General features: G+C 39.8%; 1 protein-coding gene across 18 annotated transcripts in view; it reads right to left on the reverse strand.

Annotated features, from left to right (window-relative positions):
- Nucleotides 1–14,445, reverse strand: part of HMGN3 (high mobility group nucleosomal binding domain 3) — a 1,231,743-nt gene that overhangs the window by 240,627 nt on the left and 976,671 nt on the right. Inside the window, exon 1 of one of the 18 annotated variants that reach the window (XM_050789656.1) lies at nt 14,091–14,095. The exons of 16 other annotated variants lie outside the window; for them this stretch is intronic. The gene's annotated coding sequence lies outside the window, so the exon portion shown is untranslated. Of the gene's footprint in view, nt 1–12,059; nt 12,064–14,090; nt 14,096–14,445 lie in introns of those variants that run through there. One more of the 18 variants, XM_050789652.1, reaches the window with a different exon arrangement.

The raw sequence follows: 14,445 nt of genomic DNA on the forward strand, positions 1-14,445 counted from the left end.
TTTAAAGTCACAAAAATGAGAATCACACAAAATACTCTTGCCTTCCTGGGCAGAAAAGAATACATCAACACTGCAGGCTATGACAGTGTAGTACCTATTAACGCATTGTGGATAAACAATTAAAAAGCTTGATTACCAAATGTAAGATAATGTAAAGGAGCACTCTTCAAACGAGTCTCGGTATATCAGAGTATACGCAGACTTGCCCTAAGAGACCTTGTTTTGTTAGCGGGTGGCTTTAAAGAATCCAGGTTCTTAAGTGAATTAAAGCAAGAACAGAAAACCAAATACAGCATGTTCTTACTTATAAGTGAGAACTAAGCATTGTGGGAGCTAAGCATTGGATACTCATGGACATAAACATGGGAACAACAGGCACCAGAGACCACTAGAGGTGGGAGGGAGGGAGGCAAGGGCTGATAATCTACCTATTGGGTACTATGTTTGAGGGATGGGATCGTTCATACCCTAAACCTCAGCATCACACAATATACCTACATAAAAAACCTGCACATGTACCTCCTGAATCTAAAATAAAAGTTGAAATTATTAAATAATTTCTTTAAAGAATCCCGGTCCTTACCTTCCATATGTTCTCTTTCTTAAAACACACCTGCCTACAGGATATCCCTCTGGTAGTTCTCCTCTTATCTCTCACCACTATCACCTTCCAGTGTACTCAAGAACAAACCTTTTACTCTTCTTGAATCCAACTACATACATTTGTCCAGGGTGGAAAAACCCCTCATCAAACCAAAGGTTTAAAATGTCAAAATCGAAATATGACATATTGGCAGAGGAAAAGAAAAGAGATTATCAGTAAGAAATATTGAAGGCATAGGTGTGTTATTTTATACAAGTGACAAACTTTTATCAAAGGTTTTTTATCTATTTAACTAGAATATTTAACTGGAAACCATGCTAGGAAGTTCCAATCAGTTAAGATGTGTGTTCTCTCTGCATCTTTATGATTCTCAGTAGTGAGAATGAGCTTGATAATTTGCATTATTAACCTGCATCATGGCCTGTGTCACAGTTGTATATTTGCATGGTTTCAAGGAAGAAGCGACAAAAATGTCCGTGTTTACTTTCATCAAGTTTTTCCGAAAAGACCATTTACAAGAAAAATCATCTTTATTTTATTTAATAGAGATACGAATCTCCTGCTCACTGTCACTCCTCAGTCATTGTGTTTATTCAACTATTTAATGTTGTTTTGTGACACATAATTTATTTAATAGCAAACATCAATTCACTTTTTGTAAACTCTACAATTACTAGGGACTCAATACTTTCTTTTTCTTTGCTGGTAATTCCCAGCAGAGTAAACTACACTCTTTAAAATAAAACATTTACTTAGGTGTGGGTGTATGACACCCCTCTGCCCCCTATAGAGAGGGTAACTGGCTCATAGTGAATAGTAGGTTTCTGTTGTCCCTTGCTCCCTATCTGTAAGTAATAAGCCTGCTTCATGGAACTTGTATGTGACTGTTCTAGCTCACTGGACTCAGACAAGTTAGTAACCAGTGCACAGTGAACCTGCATGACACTATTGGCTTAAAACAATCATTTAACTCTCACAATTCTGCTGTTTAGGAATTTAAGCAGTGCTTAAAGGGAAAAGCTCATTTCTGCAACATGTGCACTGACTGGAGAATCCATGATAGCTTTGCTCACATGTCAGGTTTCTCAAACATTTGACTGAAGTGGCTGGGACCTGGCTGATCCTCTCTATCTCTCCCTTCACAGGCTCTTATACTCCAGGGCTTCTTTTTCTGCACACACTCTCTCTTTACATGGTTTCTTCCTATAGCTGCTTGTTTCCTCTCTGAGCTAAAACAGAAGCTATACGACATTTGAATGTCTGGGCTCAAAAATCCAAGAATATGACTTCTGCTGCATTAAACTTGTCAAAAAAATCACAAGTTCAGTGCAGATTCAACGTATGAGTAAACAGACGTGCTCTCTTGGTCAGAGAACTGGCGAGTGCGCGAATAATTCTTACTGGCTGTAGTTACGTACAATCTTCCACAGTCTGCCCTCTGGCTACAAAAATTCACATTACTTCCATATGTAAACTATAGTCAACTGCTCCAAAGACTCCCAAAGTCTCAACAAATTATAATATCAAATTCTATGCCCAGTGTCTCTTGATCTACATTGGGATCATACAGATGTGCATGAAATTTCGTAAGTGTAGCTCCTTTTGATATGAACTGTGAAGCAAAAATGCAAGTTATCTGTACCTCCATGTCCAACAATATAATGTTAAGACAGACTAGAATAACCACATTAGACACTCATTTATAAAAGGGAGAAATGAAGGCACATAGCAGTCACTAGTCAATAGAAATTCTGAAATACAGTCAGGCTCATCTTATCAGTGTCCCCTAATCTGGAGGCAAGGAATGTTTCTTGATTCAGGTTCGGTTTTGCTATATGGAAGTGATGATCTAATCCACTGCTTCTAATACCTTATATTTCTGTTTGTGGGGCTCTGGGCTCCACCTTCTGAATCATATTTCCTTTGTTCATAGGAAATTTTCCATGTTTGCCATCAGGTAGCTGTCTCAGTCTACTGTTTGCAAAACAAGTTGAGGGCCCAGAGAAAAATGAAATTTAAAAAAGACCTTTTTTGCATTTTGCACCTTCCATGTTCTTTTAAGTTCAAGCTGATATAATACTTTAAGAAATTTAGTGTGCTTCCTGTGTATCAAATTGTAAATCCGAAATCCAAAATAAATCTAATTATAAGTGAAAAAGTCACACATACAAATCTCTTCAAGACAAGCCCCTCTCTAATGCAGGCTTTGAGTCAGAATGTTGTGGAACAATATTCTTAAAATTCTTACAAGCTGTTTTGTCTAGCTGAGAAGGTTGATGAGGCACTGAGTTAAATTAGGGATCTTGTAACTACACTGTTGATTTGATCTTTACACTAAAGTCACATTTTATTGACAATGTCCTGAATTCTATCTTTTTCCTGGGGCCCTTTCTCACTTTTAGAACATTTTTCTAACTCAAAAATGTGGGAATGAGAAAATATTTTATTTTCCAACTCAGCAAGTTCTCAGTTGAAAATATTTTCTCTACATTTGACTTGAAATTAGAATCATTCCTCTTTAGTCAATATCATTTTTGCAATACCTTATAATATGTAGGTCTAAGAGACTGTATTAGTACTTTTTCTATAAAAAATGCTGCTATAAAAACACACTTGAGACTGGGCAATTTGTAACAAAAAAAAAAAGAGGTTTAATGGACTTACAGTTCCACGTGGCTGGGGAGGCCTGAGAATCACGGTGAAAGCTGAAAGGCATGACTCACTTGGCGGCAGACAAGAGAAGAGAGCTTGTGCAGGGAAACTCCCATTTTTAAAACTGTCAGCTCTGATGAGACCTATTCACTATCACGAGAATAGCACAAGAAAGGTCCACCCTCATAACTCAATTACCTCCCACCAGGTTCCTCCCATGACACATGGGAATTGTAGAAATTACAATTCAAGATGAGATTTTGGTAGGGACACAGCCAAACCATATCATTCTGCTCCCCTCCCAAATTTAATGTCCTCACATTTCAAAACAAATCATGCCTTCCCAACAGTCCCCCAAAGTCTTAACTCATTTCAGCATTAACTCAAAAGTCTGCAGTCCAAAGTTTCATCTAATACAAAGCAAGTCTCTTCCACCTGTGAGCCTGTAAAATCAAAAGCAAGTTAGTTACTTCCTAGATACAATGGGGGTATAGGCATTGGGTAAATACAGCCATTCCAAATGAGAGAAATTGGCCAAAACAAAGGGGCTATAGGCTCCATGCAAGTCCAAAATCCAGTGGGTCAGTCAAATCTTAAAGATCCAAAATGATCTTCTTTGACTCCAAGTCTCACATCCAGGTCACACTGATGAAAGAAGTAGGTTCCCGTGGTCTTGGGCAGCTCTGCCTCTGTGGCTTTGCAGGGTATAATCCCCCTCCTGGCTGCTGTTGTGGCAGGCATTGAGTGTCTGTGACTTTTCCAGGTGCACAGTACAAGCTGTTGGTGGATCTATCATTCCTGGGTCTGGAGGATGGTGGCCCTCTTCTCACAGCCCAACTAGGTATTGCCCCAGTAGGGACTCCATGTGGGGGCTCTGACCACAATTCCCTTCTGCACTGCCCTAGCAGAGGTTCCCCATGAGATCCCTGCCCCTGCAGCAAACTTCTGCCTGGACATCCAGGTGTTTCCATACATCCTCTGGAATCTGGGCAGAGGTTCCCAAACCCCAATTCTTGACTTCTTTGCATTGGCAGGCTCAACACCACATGAAAGCTGCCACGGCTTGAGGCTTGCACCCTCTGAAGCCACAGCCTGAGCCACAGCCTAGGCTGGACACAGCACAGGTATCTTGGGACCCACCCATGAAACCACTTATTCCTTCTAGGCCTCCAGGCCAGTGATGGGAGGGGCTGCCACGAAGACCTCTGACACACCCTGGAGACCTTTTCCCCATTGTCTTGGGGATTAACATTTGGCTCCTAGTTACTTATGCAAATTTCTGCAGCCAGCTTGAATTTCTCCTCTGAAAATGGGGTTTTCTTTTCTATCGAATTGTCAGGCTACAAATTTTCTGAACTTTTATGCTCTGCTTCCCTTATAAAACTGAATGCCTTCAACAGCACACAAATCACCTTTTAAATGTTTTGCTGCTTTGAAATTTCTTCTGCCAGATACCCTAAATCATCTCTCTCAAGTTCAAAGTTTCACAACTGTCTAGAGCGGGGCAAAATGCCACCAGTCTCTTTGCTGAAGCATAACAAGAGTCACCTTTGCTCTTGTTCCTAACAAGTTCCTCATTTCCATCTGAGACCACTTCAGCCTGTCCATATTGCTATCAGCATTTTTGGCAAGGCCATTCAACAAGTCTCTAGGAAGTTCCAAATGTTCTCACATTTTCCTGTCTTCTTCTGAGCCCTCCAAACTGTTCCAACCTCTGCCTGTTACCCAGTTCCAAAGTCACTTCCACATTTTTGGGTATCTTTTCAGCAGCGCTGCACTCTACTGGTACCAATTAGTCTGTTTTCATGCTGCTGATAAAGACATACCCAAGACTGGGCAATTTGCAAAAAAAGAAAGAATTTTAATGGACTTACAGTTCCACATGGCTGGGGTGGCTTCACAATCCTGGTAGAAGGTGAAAGGCACATCTCACATGGCAGCAGACAAAAGAAGAGAGCTTGTGCAAGAAAACTCCTGTTTTTAAAACCCTCAGATCTCATGAGACGTATTCACTATCACGAGAACAGCACAGGAAAGATCTGCCCCATAATTCAATTACCTCCCACCAGGTTCCTCCTGCAACATGTGGGAATTGTGGGAGTTACAATTCAAGATGAAGGGACATTCTTAGGTGGGGACACAGACAAACCATATCAGAAGCCAACTGCACATTCAAAATTTTGCCTGGAGGCTGGGTGCGGTGGCTCATGCCTGTAATCCCAGCACTTTGGGAGGCTGAGGCAGGCAGATCACGAGATCAAGAGATCAAGACCATCCTGGCTAACACGGTGAAATCCTGTCTCTACTAAGAATACAAAAAAATTAGCCAGGCATGGTGGCTGGTGCCTGCAGTCCCAGCTACTCTGGAGGCTGAGGCAGAAGAATGATGTGAACCCAGGATGTGGAGGTTGCAGTGAGCCGAGATCATGCCACTGCACTCCAGCCTGGGTGACAGAGCAAGACTCCATTAAAAAAAAAAAAAAAAAAAAAAAAAAATTGCCTGGACACCTGCTTAGCCAGATCCGCAAAAATCCTTAGGTATATTTTCTATCTTTATATTCCTGCACATAATAGTTTTTTCAAATGTTTCCTCAGTGCTTAATATTGGGCATTCTTCTCCATCCTCCAATAATAAATTTGCTTACTGGTCTTCTAACCTCCATAAATAGTCCCATTGTTCTTTCAGTTTTTACCTGTAGTTCAGGGGCTGGCTGGGCTTCTAGTGTCTCATGCATCAGAGGTTTTTTCTCTCCATGTGGCCACTCTCTCAGGGACAATAAGTGAACTTCCTCACATAGCAGCTGTTTTTCCCTCTGACCAAAAGCAGAGGCTATGTGCCATTGTAAACCTGGACCCAAAAGTCCTAGAATGTCATGTCTGCTGCATTCTATTGGTCAAAACAAGTCCCAAGGTGAGATCAGATACAGTTTACCCTCATCTCTTGATTAGAGAAGCCACAAGCATATATGATATGCAAAAAACTCTTGGTCCCTACTGTGGGTTGAATAGTGACCCCCAAATAAATGCTTATGTCCTAATTCCCAGAACCTGTGAATGTTACCTTACTTAGAAAAGGTATCTTTGCAGATGTAACTAAGTTAAAGATCTTGAGATGAGGATAGCAACCTGTCTCATCCAGGCGGGCTCTCATCCAGTGACAAGTGTTCCTATAAGGGACACACAAAGGAGAGTCACACAGGCAGAAGAAAAACTATGTGAAGATTGAGGCATATGCAGTCACAAGCCAAGGAATGCTGGCATCTGTCAGATGCTGAAAGAGACAAGGAACAGAATCTCTTAGAGCCTCTGAAGGAAGCACCGATATCTTGATTTTGGACTTCTGGTCTTGAACTGTGAGAGAATCAATTTGTGTTAAGTCACCACGTTTGTAGTATTTGGTTATGGCAGTCAGAGGAAACTAATATAGCAGCTATGTTCAAAGTCGATCTAATACATTATGCTTATATTATTTTTAATATTCAAATACTCAACATAAATAAACTTTATAAAAATTTTGCTTCAGTCTACATAAATCAGATATATAATATTTATTAATAATTTTTAAGAAAAAATTTATTTTTGAAAATAGTTTTTGAATGGAATGATTTTATGGGATAATGAATATAAGAAAAATCATTTTCATTTTGTAAATGGTTTTCAAAACTATAAATGTTGTCTCCGTGTAGATTTTAAATTGCATACTTACTATACAAATACTAGTCTAAAGCATTGCTTTCTGCAATGATGGAAATGTCCTATGTCTTCCCTGTCCAACGTTGTAGCCACTAGGCACAGGTGAATATTGAGAACTTGAAATATGGTTTATGTGACCAAGAGTTAAATTTCAAATTTTATTTCATTCAGTTAATTTAAATTTAGCCAAATGTGATTAGTGGCTACCATATTGGACAAGTGCTGGTCCAACAAATCCTTTCACAAGTTAGGTGGTATATACTTTTTTTCTTTTAACAGAATTGAAGAGGAGCATAACAGTATTGCCCACTGATGGACTGAATTAGTCACGGCAACCACCCATGGCCACATGGCAAGAAACACATGGCATGTATTAGGTAAAAGGTCAAGATATGTGTAATAAATAAACTATTTACAAATGTGAGCAGGAGGTAAAGAAACTAAAGATAGTGTAATACCCTGAGAATAGTAACAAGAAGGTTGTCAATATCTTTGGACCTAACAGGATATAAGGGAGAGTTTACTAGAACCCAGAAGGAGATAGTATAGATAGGATTACCTTGAAAGGGAACGTAATTTTTCAGGGAAGGAGCTGGGAGAATAAATAGCCATCTCTTCTCTTCCTCTAATCTCCTGCCAAGAGATACTCATTGGTAAAATCCAGCTGGAAGCAAGAAGGCAAGCATGCTGATATAGTCCATACAGGTCAACTTTCAGGCAGCAAGTAAGGTAGAAGACGATGGTATAGATCTAGAAGGATAAATAGAAGATATCCAACACCTACAAAATTAAAATAAAATTATTATTTATTATAATGTGTTTTTGGCTGATCCAATTCAGCTGATGTTTACAGAAATAAGTGACATCGTTATAATTAAACTGTTTCTATTTTGTTAACTTATTTATGTAAATGAGATTTCCACAGTCTGAGCCCTGCCTCATTTTAGCAATAAGTGACTCATCCAAAGGTACATAAACTGAAAGGAAGGGAATGCTCCATTCATTTCAGATGTTTCCAAAAAATATGATAGGAATGATCAAATGTTTAATATATTTAAATTAATGATGCATTATAATAACATTATAATTACAATTTAATCCAGGGGAAATTTTTCAATAGCAAGAGCATATAGTCAAAGAATTTTAAAATTTAATTTATATATATCCAGAGAGAGATTATACAGTAATTAATAAAAGACTTTTAAGCACAAACATATATTTCATTAGGATAAAATTCTACAGAGAAAAAACAATGAATATGTAAGTTCAAGACAGAAAAAAAGAAACAATGTAAAATTTCTGACTTTTCTGAGTTTTTTTCCACAAATGTGTTTTTGTAAATGGATGAAGATGGGCATCAGGTTACTCTGGTAGGTGAGATATCAGCAAAAATGGCAGAGTATGAATTCCAAAAGTCTGTCCCTCCACAAAAGCAATGCATAAAGTGGCACAACTGTCAGAATCAACTTTTTCAGAACCCTGGAATGTAATCAAAAGCTTACAACAACCAGGGGAACACTTAATCAAGAAAAGCAGCCAAATCTCAGCATATGTCCTAGCAATTCCACTCCTGAGTATACACTCAAGAGAACTGAAAACATATGTTCACATAAAAATTTGTACATGAACATTCATAGCAGCATTATTAATAATAAATAAAAGTGGAAACAACCCAAACGTCCATCAACTGATGAAAGGATAAAAAAAAATTGATATAACTATACAATGAATATTATTCAGCCATTAAGGAAATGAAGTATCAATAAGTACTATAGCATGGATGAACCTCAAAAACATTATGCTAAGTGAAAGAAACCAGTCACAAAAACCCACATGTTACATGATTCCATTTATATGAAATGTCTAGAATAGGCCAATCCACAGAAACAGAAAGCAGATTAGTGGTTGTCAAGGGATGGGAGATGAAGAGAATGGAGAATGACTGCTTAATAGATACAGGGTTTCTTTTGGGATGATGAAAATGTTTTGGAACCAGATAGAGGTGATGGTTCTACAATGTTGTGAATGTACTAAAAGCCACTGAACCGTACACTTTAAAATGGTGAATTTTATGTTATGTGAATTGTACCTCAATTTTAAAAACTGTGGTATTTAGATTCCATTGGATACATTAACAGTATGATGGATTTTTATTTGAAAATTCAGAATTTTCAATATTCTTGAAGTTACCATCTTTATAACAATTTAATCTAGAATGGAAAAATTTAGATATTACTTAAAAAATGTGTGGCAGGGTAGGTTGAATCAAATGAGGCTAGTGATATTTGACTGTTTTAACCTATCAAATGACATTTCATATGATTCCATTGTTCTTCAAATTTTCTAGAAGGTGTATGAACAAATAAATAGATCACTATGTAAACGATTGGAGAAAGAAGGTAAACTTAGCACCTGCTAACCTGGGGGAAGTGAACTTCGGGTGAGTAAGAATTTTCAGAGAGGGAATGGAAGCATGAGCAGTGTGTGATGGGGGCAGCACACAAGAACCCAGGCCCTGGACCTGCAGCTTGCCTTCCAGTGCTCCACCACTTACTGCTATGGAGCGTCAGACAAGTTCATTACTTTCTGTGTCTCAGCTTTCTGTGTTGTAGAGATGATACTAGTACTTACCACATAGGGTTGTTCTGAGGATTAAATGACCTAATGTGTAAAAAGAGTTTGACACAATACTAGTAAAATACACGCTGCATTAGCGGGCCACTGCCACAATAACACTGCATAACAAACAAGCACAAAATCTCAATGTTATACAATAATAAGCATTTATTTCTCACTCTGCACCTGTGGATTTGTTAGACTTGTCTCAGGCTGCGGGTTGGGACCAGGTCTGCTACACGAGTCACTCATCTTCCTTGGACCAGCAGATAATCAAGGAACATTCTTCTCATGGCAAAAGGCAGGAATACAAGGAAATGTTAAACTCCCTTTTGAAGTAAGGCTTTTTCTTAAGTTTTTTATTTCCTTTTGTTTTGTATGTTCTTCTAAATTCTTGTATTTTTATTGGAATTTCAATCGAGAAAATATTACTATCCATTAAACATTACTTGGTTGTGAAGCAAATTCATGCTTCAGTCAAAAACACTGGTGTGTCCCATTCTTTGAAACAGTCATCTTCGCTTCTGTACCGAATGAGCTCCATGAATCCCATACAACATTGATAAAGAGAGATGGAGAAATATAATTTCCTTGGATTCTGAATTCATTTTGATTATAATTTTCTCTCCTCTTCTTTTGACAAGCCAGTCTTACTTGTTGTCAGAGCAATTTTGTAGCATCTACTAAAGAGAAATGATTTGGAAAATACATCACATGTGCTAGCTGAGAGATTCATCTTGTTGTCAGGCAGGTGAAGCAGAATTCAAGGGGAATGTGCATCTCCTCCTATAGTTTGGACTGTGTGTTTTATTATCAGAAACCAACAAAGTTTTAATTCTACCTTCTTCTGTTTTCTGGTGAGTAAACGAAGGAAGATGTTTTGATAAAGAGACTTAATGGGAGAAGCTGATGTATTATACCTTTGCAGATAACTCAAATTTATAAGCCTAAGGAAATACATTTATCAATTCCTCCCAACTGAATAGACCGTTTAGCTTGTGAGATTCTGATAATAAAGTAAATAAAATCAACACTTTTTTTCCACATACTACTGCTGTAAATTACATGCAAAGTGATCACATGTGCCTGGCCAGGATGAAAACACCTTGAGATCAAGTCTTTACTATAATACTAATGTGCAGAGTCCTTTTGGCCAAAAGCAAGAAAGCACCTTTCTTACAAGTACATAACGTGGCTTCCAAACACTAATACTTTTTTTCTGGGTTGCAATTCTAATCGGCAAAGACTGAGTGTGAATAACACACTTGCTTTTGTTGACAGCTGTTATTTTATTTTTGGTTGCAGACAGGGTCTTGTTCTGTCACCCGGGGTTGGAGTGCAGTGGCGAGATCACAGTTCACTGTAGCCTCAACCTACTGTGCTCAAGTGAACATCTCTCCTCAGCCTGCCAAATAGCTGGGACTACAGGTGTGCACTACTATATCTGGCTAATTTTTAAAAATTTTTTTGAAGAGATAGGACCTCACTATGTTGCCTAGGCTGGTCTTGAACTCCTGGCCTCAAGCAATCCTCCAGCCTCAATCTCAGCCTCCCAAAGGCTGGGATTACAGGCATGAGCTATTGCATCTGGCCTCCCAGCCATTCTTTTTAATTGCAGTTTAAATGTTTTACATTGTGATTATATTTCCTTAGAGTGAGGGAGCTTTAGCCTAGCCCCAAGATGGAAGCTGTAATGTCACAGGAAATCCTAGCTATTACTCTTCCCTCTGAAGTTCAACTAAAAATGATTAGGTACCTTTGATCACATGTTTGATTCTCAGTCTCAAGGAATGTGTGTGTGGGCACTATGCAACCATTCATCATGATACCGACAGGGAGGGGGGTGAGACGAATTCTAGGCAGAGAAGGACAGGTCCCTAGTGAAGTCCCACTCTCAAGACAAAAAGCCTGAGACTGCAGCCCAAAGTGAGAATTTATATCCCTGTTTTCCTGCTTGAATATTGCCTTTTCGTAAGTCACCCCTGGCCCTACCTTGCCCCAATCTTGTGCCTATAAAGACCCCAGAGCGGGCAGAGAGGAGAAGCAGCTGGATGTCAGGGACTATGGCTGGACATCAGAGAAAAGTGGCTAGACTTCACAGGGACAGCTTGACAGAGTAATTTCAGAGAAGAGTCCAGCCAGAGACGGCTGGACTTCTGGACCTGAGGGGAAGATTACCCACCCATCCCATCCCCTTTTCACCTCCCTTTCCCACTGAGGGTCTCTTCCATCAGCAATAAACTTCCCTGTATTTACCATCCTTCAATTTGCTCATGCAACTTCATTTTTCCTGGACACTGGACAAGAGCTCGGGAGCCATGAGTATGGATACAAAAGGCTGTCACACAGGCCCTTTGCCCTCACTGGTGGAAGGCCGCTGCCTCGGGCGAAAAGGCAGAGGGCCCACTGAGCTGTTAACACTTAAGCCATCCGCAGATGGCAGAGCCAAAAGAGCCCAGTAACACAACCTCTGGGGCTTCAGGGGTCTCAGGCACCCCCAACTAGATGCTGCAGGGCCTCCACGGAGTTCGCTCGCGCCCATGCCCAAAAGTGCTAGCTCTGGCTCCTGCACCCACTCACCTGTGTGCTCCCTCCAGCAAGCGGTACAATGAGGCAGGTCAGAGTGAGTGAAGTTTGATCCCGCTGGCACTGAAGTGCATCTCATTGTGTTGTCCAGGCTGGTCTTGAACTCCTGGCCTCAAGCAATCCTCTGGCCTTAGCCTCCCAAAGGGCAGGGATTACAGGCATGAGCCATTGTTTCCAGCCTCCCAGCTGTTGGTGAAATATGCTGGAAAAATAACATTGTATACATTAAAAACAAGATACAAAAGAGACTTTTCTAAACTTCCCAAAACTTGTATCTTCTGCCATAACTTGTTTTTCTTTATTCTCTTCTTGATGGTCTCAGTCAAGGTCATAATTTCAACCACTGATGTTATCACATAAACACCTTGGTCCTAGGTATCCAGTCTTTGCCTTGTCCTTCAGTTCTAGTCCTGCAATGCCGACCACTTGCAAAGTAGCTCTACATGGATATCTTATAAGTATACTCATTTTTAACCCCCAAACAAACTCATGAATTGTCCTCCGAGGCCTGCTTGTGCTCCTGCTGACTCTGTTCTTGTTAATAGCACCACTGTCTCCATCATTATGAAGATAATCACACTGTTCTCTTAACTCTCCTTATCTTTCACATACAAACAATTGTCATCATATTTTATCTCAACAATGTTGCTTGAATTTAATTGCTCCTTTCCATTCCCACTGGCAATATCCTAATTATATCTCTCACTTGGACAATGGCATTGTACTTACCAAACACCTCACATTTATTAACCTTAACCTTCACAATAGTCCTAAGATGTAGGTACTCTTCTTATCATCTCTATTTAGGTCATAGAGTTTACAAGCAGAACTAGGATTTGAACCCAGGCAGTCTAATGTCAGAGATTGTATGCATAATTTCCTGCCACATAGTCTCTAGATCAGTAATGGCAACAACAGCTACTCTTTAATTTTCACCACAATCCTATGAAAGTAGCATTTCCGAATTTTAGAGATTTGGAAACCAAGGCCCAAGCAGGTTAACAACAGAAACAACTCATGAGTTGAGTCGGCCTACTCACCCACCTGCCTCCATCAGATTAATCCTCTAAGTGCACCCGTCTGATTACTCCTTAAATAAGAAAAAAGAAAAAGAGAAAAAATTATGTCCTTCATTGCCTAAGGAATAAAGTCCAAATTGTTCATTTGGGCATTCAGGGGCTCCCCATGTTTGTTCTCTTTCCAGCTTCATCTGCCACTTGTCACTCCAGCTAGGTAAGTCACCTGGCCTGCACTCAGCCATGCCCTCAGGTCCTGCCTGTACTCATACCTGCTCAATCTTCTATTTTCATTTCTCACCACCCATCCAGTTGTTGTGTACGTATTCTGTGTATATATTGAAGAGGGACATTTGGAATTTTCACTAAATAGCAACCATAGATTAGGTATATTCTGAAGACTTCTCTGCCATTACACAGACCCTGGAAAGAGAAAAATCATTTAGTTTTTACAAAGTGGGAAAATAGGCTTGGGAGAGCTATCTTCTTGCTTTCTCTCATGCAGTGGTGCCCCATAGTAATGCTGTCAGTTCAACAATGTATATATAAATAATAAAATGTAAAAAAAATGAGGATTGTGATGAGTAGAGTGGAAACAAGAAGCAGGTTGAATCCTTTAGCTGTTCACCCTAAAAATGATGGCTTAGATAGTCCCAGCCTAGAGACCTCTTGTGCCCAGATGGCTCTTTTGTATTGGTCTTCTGCTGTAGGCTAGAATGCTGGTTTTAATCTTTTCCTCCTTCTCCTCTAGCTCCTTCACTTCTTCCTCCTCCTTCTTACCCTTCCTCTCCTTCTTCTCAGAACTTTTCATCCAAGAAAGTCTTACCAGGAGGTTCAATGTGAACAAGAGATTAAACACAGAGCTGCTCTCCTGGAGGTTGGGTGGGGAGCCTGAGGACTTCTTCATCTGCCCCTCACCACATCCCCCCTCCTTGCACCTGAAGAATTCTGCAGATACCAGTTTCCAAGGGCTGTGTGGGCAGAGTGTGCATGTGCAGGCATGCATGCCTGTTTGCAGATGGTATGGAGAAAAAAGTGATTGTATTGTTCATAAAAATGTAACTTGCTCAAATATACGCCCCCTTTCTTTCTAAATTACTTGCTTTTATATTCTGGGTCCCCTAGAACTTAGATTGAAATGTCATCTAACAGCTATTTGTTTAGGGCTTGCTGAGCTGCTTTCATGCTGTGAGGATTGAGAAATATATGAAGCAGTCCCTGCCCAAGAAATTGCATAATTTAATCGTGAGGCCAAGACTGTCACCTTCCTGAGAGTGG

This window comes from Macaca thibetana, chromosome 4, assembly GCF_024542745.1.
Source record: "Macaca thibetana thibetana isolate TM-01 chromosome 4, ASM2454274v1, whole genome shotgun sequence".
Taxonomy (NCBI): domain Eukaryota; kingdom Metazoa; phylum Chordata; class Mammalia; order Primates; family Cercopithecidae; genus Macaca; species Macaca thibetana.